The sequence below is a fragment of the Diceros bicornis genome, chromosome 15 (assembly GCF_020826845.1).
Source record: "Diceros bicornis minor isolate mBicDic1 chromosome 15, mDicBic1.mat.cur, whole genome shotgun sequence".
Classification (NCBI taxonomy): Eukaryota; Metazoa; Chordata; class Mammalia; order Perissodactyla; family Rhinocerotidae; genus Diceros; species Diceros bicornis.
In genome coordinates, this window is record NC_080754.1 from 12824719 (window position 1) to 12836267 (window position 11549).

At 34.6% G+C, this 11549-nt stretch overlaps 1 long non-coding RNA gene across 1 annotated transcript; it reads left to right on the plus strand.

Annotated features, from left to right (window-relative positions):
* The first annotated feature begins 2715 nt into the window (after nucleotides 1-2715).
* On the plus strand, nucleotides 2716-6139 carry LOC131414520 (uncharacterized). Its single transcript, XR_009222190.1, has 3 exons — nucleotides 2716-2818; nucleotides 5116-5265; nucleotides 5544-6139. It is a non-coding gene; the product is annotated as an uncharacterized LOC131414520 (long non-coding RNA).
* Nucleotides 6140-11549: the final 5410 nt, after the last annotated feature.

Sequence of the window (11549 nt, forward strand, 5' to 3'; positions counted from 1 at the left end):
CATTTTTAAGGACATGCTTCTGAGACTCTTGTAGAAAAAAGGGCTTCTTAGAAACCTTAATTGTATTGTCCGAGAACACACTGACTCTTAGCCCAAGGGAGAAAGGGTGTAGATCAAAGAAATTTGTAGGCATGTTGATTCCCTTATGGAATGGATTATGACTTGTTGCAAAATATGCTCACATTTTTTAAAATGGAATTATTGCAATCTGGACTGAAAGAGACAGAGATACTCAACACCAAAAGAGGCATGGTGCTGATTCAGAATGAGTAAGTATTCACTGGATATTTACTTTATTCTGGGAACAGTACAAGGATTTTTCACATATTCTCATTTGATTACAGTCATGTGAAGTAGATATTGCTCTCATCTAATTTAAATTAGAGGTAAGAAAACAGAAGTTTAAACAGATTAAATAATGTACTAAATAGTTATCATTAGCAAGTGACAGAATTAAGAATTAAACCCAGGTGTTCTGAACCAAGTTCAGTATTTTTTTGATGACATGACAGCTATTTCACATTTTGAAATCTGTGAATAAAAACAAACAAACGCAGTTTTGTCCCATTGAAACACAGCTTAACATAAGGTCAAAACACCTCCTCAAGCATTGGACAATAGAGCAATGGAGCAAAAATCATATAGAAGATGAAGAGGAGGGGCTTGGGAAGTACAAGAGTGATGGGGATAATACAATGTCAATAAAGAAAGACTTATTTGGTACAATCAGATCTAGGATTGGTTGGTAGAGAAGACACGGGTGCAACATAGGGCAGGGAGCCGTCTGAATAAAGGACTAGAATAAGAGCGACTAAAACTGTTTTAGGCTCTTGTTCTAGCTCGAATGGAGGGATGCAATGGAACTTTCAGGTCTTGATTGAAAGCTGAAGAAAGTAGAACATTGAGAATAGAAAGTGAGATGAGTTTTTTATTTTTGATATTTGGTAACTTCTTTAAATTTTAGCATTTCTAAAAAAAATTCTATGAAGAAAGTGTGAAATGCAATTTAGACAGCTCTTCCAAGTGTCACGCTGAATAGACAATGTTTTTGTCCATTTTGGAAAGAGTATGCAGAATGCAAAAAGGCACACAAACTTGAAAGGTAATGAGCTCATTGTATAGGTCTATTTTTTCCAGAAGAGTGGCTACCTCAATTGAGTGCTCCTCAAAATCCCTTCCAACAGGTCAATCAAGTAATAGAGAAGAGTGCATTTCAGCAACAACATTAAGAAAACTTCATATCCTCATTACCCAATATAAACAAGGAAAAAAAAAGTAACAGCAAAAAGTTGACGAGTCAAGTATAGTTAAGTATAGATACTTTCATAGTCTGTACAAGCTAAGTACAATGTGTGAGGAGAGTTTCCTTGGGGAGCCAGGGAATTGACTTTGAGTGCTGGTACATTAGTCCTACTTAGAAACACTTATCATTGTAAATAATTAAAAACTTTGATTTGGGGAGACAGTCTATGCTAAAGGAAGTTCCAGGAAGAGAAACCGAATAAAATAATGGTCTCTATGGGATAATCTGAGGATGGAGAAGTACAGAAATCATTCTGATGCTATTGCTCTTGGAAAAACAATGTCTCAATCTTTCTAACTTAGACCTTCAGAAAAATGAATGAGGACACGTTCTTCATCAGACCCTCAATGAATTGAACAGGATGGGACTTAAATGGATACTGAATTACAACAAAGGGGTGGTGGGGAGCAAGAATGTAGTTGCAAATGAGGCTGAAGTATAAGTGACTTTCTATAAGCACACAGATTATAATACAACATGGCATAAAAGAAAGTATGTGTTTAATTGTGCACGTCCTTCATCACATCTACCCCAAGTCCCTCAAGTAATAAATGGGAAAGCCAGTTTATAAAGTTAGATGTCAAATGTACACTATTCCATTCACTGTTGATGTAAAAATAAGTTAAAGTTGGTAAATAGCCCAGTATCTTTTATGGGGGAAATACTGAATCGTATTTTCCCCTAGAGTGTGGTCTTTTTCCTGGAGGCAAATCACGAGTGGAACAGATTTGTGCACTAGTCGATGCATGTGGTCAAAAAAGGAATTGAGTTATAATAGTAAAAGAATGTAGGAAATACGAAAAACTCAGTTTAGTTTTGGATAGCACATCTTTTTATGCATTTAGGGCATTTCTCAAGTCCGACTTTTTCTCTAGGAAACTACTTCCTTTAATTGTGTGCTTGAGAAAATGACCTCAGATCATCTGAAAAATCAACTATGAAAGTTGACAGCATCATTGGTATTTTACATCACTTTGGTGGAAAAGACAATCTGATACAATCCCTAGTACCAAGCTATTAAAAGAGAGTAACAGTAAAACAAAAACCGGGATCTCTGATCACCCAACGAGGAATTCTTCACTGTTTTAGGAGAGTTCGGATGACAAACAATGTTAGGTCCTTTTTCTGACCTTTGTAGGTGATTCTCTGACACCTGATCTATGATGAATAATTGTTCATAAATCTCTAGTTCACATAATGCCACTACAGTTTAAAATCTGAATTTAGCATTTTTTAATGTTTTCTCAAGAAAGGGATTGCTGCTGTTTGATGATGTCTTAATTGTATATAGGCTTAGTAATGACAGTGAAAATGTTCACATTAATTATTCTCTTCATTTGCTCATTCTAAACCACAAAAAGAATTATGGACGATCCTACATAAAAGCATGTTTTAGCACTCATAACACAACCTCGATCAGTTGCTTTTGTCATCTGCATTTACAGATGAAGAAACTGAATCAAGAGCTTTGTTATCTTCACCAATGTCCTTAACCAAGATATCCCAACTCACAAGGTAAAGTTGGAATTCAAACCCAAGGCTTTCTGACTTCAAATACCTTTTTTCCCTAAAAGATATCACCTCCTATGAGGACAGGAACATTCACATACTCAATGCCAGCTAGGATGAAGGTTTTTTAACAATTGGGACTACTGTGAAATTTACTCTTTGATGAGGCTTGGTTTCTTCCCTCTGCATGACATTCAGTAGATTAGTGAGGAGGTGCAATGTATCTTGCACTCTGCTCAATCACTGTGGCTAAAAGGAGAGACTACTGATGTCACCTCAGAGTAAGCTAATGGAGATAGTAAGCTTTGGCCATGTCTGGGCTATTTATGCTCTATATTTGGTCAAAGATCATAGTTTTTGGTTTTACCAAGTACCTGTCCTCTGAACTTAGTACAGATCACAATAACAATGAAGAAAAGAAAGAATGACAACATCTAGACATTCTGTAACGTTACTAGTGTTTTGTCCCTTGGGATTTAAATGGTTTTGTTTATTCAATAGCTGTCATTCAACACATGAAAGATCTTAAGGTATTTCTGAGCTTATGGCTTTTGTAAATGTCCAAGCAAAATTTTACTTTATTTTTTAACTACTTGCAATTTTCAGAGACAATATTTACTTTAATGTATTTCTTATTAAACTTTTAATTACAGAATCGCTTCATTTGCTTGGTTAAAAAGTTCACATTATATGGTGAACTAAATAAAATATAAAATCTAGTTGGCTTCTTCCCTCTCCAATATCCATTCTCAGCCAATCTCACTATTTAAAGGAAACCACTATTAACTGTTTGTTTTTTGAAATTGCCCCTTGAGTTTAAAATAATGTATTCATTTAATATATGATTTACTGACTTGTCAAATTAATACAGTACCTAATGAATCTCCACCATAAAAAATAAGAAATCGTGCACACTCAACTTTTCTTTCAATCTGCCATTCTACCTCTCAATTTGTGTTAGTTATATTACCAATTTATATTGTCAAATTTTATAGCATTTCATTCTGTTCTTTAAACATTGAATCTTCTGTGCTTTGTCTAGATTGATTCCAAATAATCAAATGCTAAAAGGCAGAATTTACAGTATGATTTTCTAAATATTTTGCGCTATAAAATCAAGAATGCGAATGGACCCGTAGAAAAGAAAATATGATCCTAAGGAATTAAAAGTTCCGACTCTTCCAAATGTTAATGTAAAATGAACTCTGTTATTTTATTTTCTGTAAAGTTTCCTGCAAGCCTTCTGAGTCATATATGGTGCATGGATGATAAATTTTCTGACTTCTGGCATTATAAAACTAGAATCTAAAACCGATTCTGTGTTGTTCTCACATTTTCTTAGTAGTTTGGTAGGGTAGAGAATGTAACATTCCAAATATTTTTCAACAGAAAAGAAGAAAGAAGACATTCTTTCACCCCTTGTTACCTATGAGAAAATCTTTGTCAATATATCTTTTGAGTATTTAGTGAACACCCCCTCTTACATAGGTAACTCTTATTTCTCTATAGAAATTTTCAGAATTTTTTCCTTATCCGTAGAATTCACAATGTTGTGTCTAGGAGTTGGCCATTTTTCTCACAAATCCTTTAGGTCTTTTCAATATGAAACTTCTTCAAATTGGGGGAATATTCTATTGTATCCTAATCGGTCCTTGCCTCCACTGTTTCTGCTTTCTCTGTTGAAAATTTTTTTTTGTTTTCTTGTTTTTTGCTGAGGAAGATTTGTCCTGAGCTAACATCTGTGCCAGTCTTCCTCTATTTTGTATGTGGGTCACCACCACAGCATGGCTGCTGATGAGTGATGTAGGTCCACACCCAGGAACCAAACCTGGGCCCAACAAAGCAAAGTTCATTGATCTTAACCACTATTCCATGGAGCAAGCTCTGAAAATGTTTTTAGATAGCTGTCAGACTTTCTGGATCCTTCATAATTTCCCCCTCAATTTCTGTGTGTTTGTTTTTACTTTATTATCTTACAATTGGTCTTTAAAATCACTAACTTGATTTTCAGTCATGTTCTCTTTTCTGCCACTCACTCCACATTTGTAAAAAATCACAATGATTGCCTTGTTTTCTGATCGTTCTTTTTCTTTGTGACCTGTGATAATAATTTAAGATATTATTCAAAGAGATTAAATTTTTCTACTGCGATCCTTTATTTTATATGGATTCACACTGTTGATATGCTTTAAATATCTTCTGACTTTTTATTATTTGTCTATATTTATGACTGAATAAACTATGATGGTTAGAATAAGTAGGTATTTCCTCTGACTTTGCATATGTATGTCTTTTCTCAACAGATCTTTCCCTTGAATAAGGGTTGCAGAAAGGTAGCCTGTGCAAGTTAGGGGAGCATGTAAGCAAACCAGCTTCCCTATTGGATATGTGAAGGGAATTATCTGATGACATTGCAGATCACTGTAGTGTAGAAGGAGAAAAATGACCTTAAGGTAATTATTCATTGGTGTTTCAGTTGGGAACTCATGGTGTAGTGAAACTTGGGTTTTCCTTATTCTTCAACAGAATCATTTTCTAGTGACTATTGCTAAACTCTTAAGTCTTTGTATTTCTCCTCCAAACTTTTTTTCCATATGCATTTTGAATGAAACTATGATAATTAACCTTTATCAAGAAGGCTTTTTGTCTCTGACTGCTCCTTTGTTAAACATCCTGTTGTTAATAGAAATGTTATTTTATATACTACATGAAGTTCTTATTGATATCTCAGATTTTCACCATGGAAAACAAGGAGGACCAAGAATAAAATCGAAATGATAGACAGGTGATATAGTCCCAAGAAAAGAAGAGGAATATCATCTCATAGTGAAATGTTTCAGAGCTTGTTGAAAAGCATTTGAGAAAACTAAAGGAAGTTTAAAAACATGAAACATCGATGAGGCAGAATAATGCTTCCTGGATGGATAGACTAAAAAAACTTTTTAATGGCAAATGGAAAAGCATGTTTAAAACTCCTCAGCACTTGGTTTTGTTCTTTTTAGATCTCTTGTAGTGAATAAGTACCATACAAATAAATGAGACAAGGTGATGTTTGTCCTTCACAAGGAAAGTGTGAAGAGAAATCCTGATCAACTCTTGAAATATAACCCATAGCCATCTAGGGCACTGATTTGAAGGCCATTCTTGCTGCCTTAAATAATTTGCTCAATTCACTGTCAGAACGTCAATGCTTGCTTGAGTAGAAGGGGACTTTCATTTATTTTCATTCTATTCTTCCTTAAAAAACAAATCATATACTTTCCCATGATTAGGAAAAATAATCTTCATGTTAAAAAAGAAGCAAAATCTGGGTTTTAATATATGGAATGGGGCTAATGTGAAAATAATATCTAGTTTCTAAATTAACTCAAATATTATTTTGTTGCTTTTAAATTGTTTTCAATTTTTATAACTATGCTTGACTACAAAACCAACTGTTGGCCTATTTACCAAATCAAAAATTATTTCACGATTAGAAGAACCAGTTGGCTCATATTTTCAACAACAAATAGAAGGATCAGCATAAGGTAAGAACATCAACCCAGTTGAGTTGGATTGAATTCACTTTATCTTCAAAAGTCCGACATGTTGTTTTGATGTTCTGTAGCTTCTGATGCCCAAATATATAAATTTTCATTTTAAGATCAATGCTTTTTACAGACATGAAGTCAGAAAAAATAAAGAAAACTACAGACCTACTATAATGTATATGTGTGTGTGTGTGTGTGTGTTTGTGGGAAATGTTTCGGGGAGAGATCTGTCAACCCTTGCTAGGTTGGTCTACTTTGTCATCGACATTTTATCTTGTAAGACACATGCTGGCATGCAAGGATGCAAAACTTAGTCAATAGAGGGCTTTGACCTTGGCAGGCTTTGTTACCTGGTGTTGATAACTGAGTGAATCTGCCACAGAAAGAAAACCATGACTACAATGTTTGGTTTTGTGGGACTGTGCCATATATATATGCATATATATTTTTTTCCCTAGATTATACCAGTTTTGGCCTAAGAGTCCAGTTATTTTATGATGTTTATTGTATACCTATAAGTAAAAAAAATGTGGAAAGTGTCATTAAAAGTAAAAATGAGGGAAATTTCATGGTATTCACTTGGCTGATGTCAACTGCAGTTAGATTGGTCCTGGGAAGGATGATGTTTGCTTTATGAATGTCCTCAAAATGGAATATTAACAACTGAAATGACCCTAAGGAGCCAAGTGAGGAGAAAATTCACAGGTTGTTATTTTTTGGTTCTGAGTAATGTTAATCTTTTTATTAACTGATCAGAGGAGTTTGGTCATTTTTTAAAATTCAGCAAACCCTGTTATTTGGAGTAGTCCTGTCTCCTGGGAATGCATCACATGCTGTAGCAATAGTTTACCATGTGTGCAATACAGAAACTCAAAGAGACCATGGCTGCCTGGCCTTTCACTTGGCCTAATAGCTGTGTGGACCTAGAGCCTCTCTCTGGTATCCAGTGAAGCTTCCAAAGCTAACTTTTATTTAAAGGTACAGTAAATGCTAATGCATTTGGAGTTAAGCTTTATTTGCCTTATGTAAATTGGTTCCCCTGTCTTTGAAATCCGCTATTTTGCTCTTGCACTGGTATATTCAAAACATATCATAATTTAGATTAACTTCAAAGATGAGATGCGATAGACCATTAGCTCCAAAAGAACTTGGGAAATATGGGTCATTCTTGCATGGATTACTGCAAACTTCTGTAAAAGTATGACAAGCACAGACATGTGTCCATAAGTGCTGTATGGCACACAGACATAAGCTCACAATATGGCTTGTGTCTGCTCTCCAATCTGTAAGTTCATGTGTACAATTTCAGATTCAATATTCTGTACAATTCAAGATTCCACTCAGGGCCTAGTCTTGGATTTTTAAAGTTCCTGCTCACCACCGGTAAACATGACTAGAAGGTTCAACATATAAATATAAAAGCATTTCAATATTAAGTAGTGATAACTAGAAACAACAACTGCATGCATTTTGAACCAAATGTTTACAGAATGTATAACATTACAAAATGCATTTGGCTCATTTCAGCGTGAGAACAGAGACCTTTGGCTTTCCTTCTATCAGTAGGAGCATAGATTCATGACAAAACACCTTGTATCAAAAGTATAGTGTTCAAGCCATAGCTGAGTGAAAAGCTTTTCATAAATTCTATTCATACTGTACTTACCAGTGTCCTAACTCAGTTGCATTTGAATTTTAGTACCTTTAAAGAAGTTCATTCAGCTGCCCTGAAATTGAAAAAGACGCCCACACACAAACATCATTAATATAGACATTTAAATAAAACTTTTCAAAGAGACTGAGAGAGATTGCAGAATAGGAATGCATACAGCTTTCTACTAAGTACCTTATTTTCAAGGTATTTTACCTCCTTGATGTGTATAGCTACTGAAGGTTATAAGAAAAGAGTTCATATGGAGAGACAAAAGAATATTCCTGGTGTGACATGCATGACAGCAACAAGCTTAGCTATGAAACAAAGAAGATGTTTTTGAAAAGCATATTGTATATACTGAATACACAATCACATATATTGTGATAAACTTTGTCAAGTATATTTTCAAAATCCACAGAATAAATCAAATTGATACCATGATTCTTAGCAGAACACAGCATGTGTCTATACTATTATTTTTGAAACCGTAAAAAAATTTTTTTTCTAGTTGCCTATTTCATAGAAGAATAAAATACTACCCCAACCTTGAATATCTTTATAAGAAACAAACAATGCATTTCTCAAAAATAACTTCACATTTCAAGTTTGAGAAGTGTGTTGTTCAATAAAATACTAAATTTTGCCTTCCCTTTAATTATCGCATCAAGAATCTATAGATAAAATAGGAAAAATTAAGATCTCATGAGGCAGTGAAAAAAAAACACAACCTGCTTTGCAACTGAAAGAGAGAAGTTTTAATAAATGATACAACATGAGATTCTTGGGACTCTATATGTACGGTCTCCAAAGCATCGTGTAGAAAAACTTTGTTCTATGGGTCACAGAAAAACACTGAAATTGAAAGCAATGTAGAAACTGAAAAGAAATAATAGGAATAATTATTTAGAATGTGTTTACAGAAAAACAAAAACTAAAAAAGAAATTAGATTTTCTGCTTTGCCCAGAGAATGTGACCAGGTAAGTCATAAAAGGAAAGGAATGACCTCAAAGGATGGTTGTTGCAAATGATACATCAGAATAAAACACATTGTATGAGCTAAAGGCCATGCAGTTGTACTCTTGGTATATTTATATAATAAAAAATATGTTTAATGTTTGTATAACTGTTTAATTTGTTTTGGAAGAAGAGACAAAGAAACAGTGAGATGCTGGTGGATTCACTCCATGTTCCGGAAACTTTGCCTGGTACTTCTAGTACTTCTCATTTAAGCATCATGAAACTCCAAGAGGAAACTATTTCAGCTCCTCTTTTACAGATGAGGCTCACGTGGCTTGGGAACTTGCTCAGTTTCAGTTCTGCCTCCCTGAAGAGGGGCAGAATGTCGCCTTTCTGACTTAAAGTTTGATGTTCCTCCCACTCTACTATGCTGGCATCTTAAGTTTTCAAGTCTTATTATTTTTTATGTTATCTCATTTGATTCTCATGAGAACTCTGTAAAATTGATCAAAAGAAAATGAATATTCTCATTTTAGAGATAAGGAAATGAAAATCACCATAGAAAAACTGACATCCGATTTCTAATTTGTGATGGAGGTGATTTTCTTGGATCTAAGTTCGGAATACCAGATGAATGTTTTTTCCATATCATATTATGTTTCTAATGGCACCAGGATGGAAGACAAGATGGTTATATAGAGAAAATTCGGAGTCAGGGTCTAAGCTATATATGTACTCAGAATATGTGTGTATCCAGGATTGTTTGGGCAATGTTGACGCCAGTGTTATTTACCAGAGGGCTCCTTGTACCTGACTGAACAGACTCCAATGAGATGGTCTCTAGCTGTAAGCTGTGCCCTGGGCGAAGACCATCCAACTGGGCCTCCCATTTTTCCCAGGCAAGATTGAAGAAAAAGTTCAGGGAAACAAGTTAGGTGTGGGGAATCCAGTGTGAGAATGAGAGGAGGACTATATTTGAGGGCAGGGCATTGCACCATCACTCACTTACGATCTGACCAAAATTCCCTTTATGTATTACCTCCTCCCAGAATTGACAGACGATCAAGAGGGGCAAAATTACACTAAAGCATAAATTAAATAAAAAAGTAATATCACTAGAGACACAGCAAAAATTGCGAAGTGTAAAGCCACCGTGTTTTGTGGCCTAACAACAGAATTTAACTCAGCTTAGGGGAAGGTGTTTCCTCAAATTTTAGCATTGTAACTGACAGAGCAGGAGAAGTAGAGACAATGTAGATGACGGACGAACGTGAGAACAGGGCTGGCCTCTGAGAGCTCTGAGGTCAGCTCAGCAAGAATTGTCGTATTTTATAATTTCATTTTTTGGGTTTTCCAGGTAATAAATATAACATCTGCAAATATTGTGGTGGACATTTCCTAATTATACTGATAGTCAAGTGGGCTAATATTTATTGAGAATTTAACATATGTAAGAAACAGAATTACATGTTTTCCATGGATTATCTCATTTAAGTTTTACATAAACTATATGTGTCAGGGATAATGACTATTTTCATTTTACAGATGAAAGAAATGGAGGCATAAAGAAGCTAAATAATTAGTCAAAAATCAAACAATCATTAGGTGGTAGACCAGATTTAAATCCAGTCTCTCTAGAGGCCCCATGTGTAACCACTAGGTGTTACTCCCCCGGAAAGATCCTTTATCAGAGATTGATTTTTATTAGTATATCAAAACCCATTAGAAGAAATCTAGCTGATTTTAAAAAACAAATTATCAGATATTGAAATACTGAAAGATTGTTTTCAATTTAAGCTCTAACATAGTTAAATAAAGTGTGAATTTTGAGAAGGTATGGAAATGACAAATAATTTATTTTAAAATTACACTTAATGGTTTTAAATGTTTGGTGGTATTTCAAACGAAATAAAGAAAAGAAAAAATTATTCCAGCTGCCTAGGTCAAAACTAACGATTAGACTCTGGTTTGTTTAATTGAAATCTATTTTAATTAAACACACACATTTCCCAAAGTCCATTTCTAATTCTAGTGACCATTGAACTGTTCATTCATTCATTCTTTCACTCTATTACTAATTATTTGTTAAATATCTACTAAGAGCTTTAACTCTCTGTTGATTGCCAGGTATGCAAAGGTGAAAAGTCACAGACCTTGCCTTCAACTAGTTAACAGTTTAATGAGAAAATGAATAATATGTTAAGTGACGGAGAGAAAGAAAGCCCAAAGAAAGCAGTGAGAAGCCAAGCTCATCTCTGCTGAGAATGCAGCGCCTAAACTGGGAGATGCCAGCTCATTGCAAGCCTAGGAGGAATAGTATTCCAGATGGTTGGAATAAATGACAAGATTTGTCCCCAGTAATCCTCATACACAGGCTTTCATTTAGTCAGACCATTATAAAAAAATTTGATCCCCACTGAAAAGTTTCCTTTATTTTTAGACTTCCAATGTTCCTTCTTCATCTGTTCCTTGACCAGGTTTCAGATAATATACTTTGTTATACTTTTTTCCTTCTTGTTATTAGGCTCTAGTTTGTTAATTTAGACTTTTGTTACTCACTTGAGTAGCATAAATTATAAGTGATTCTACCAGAAT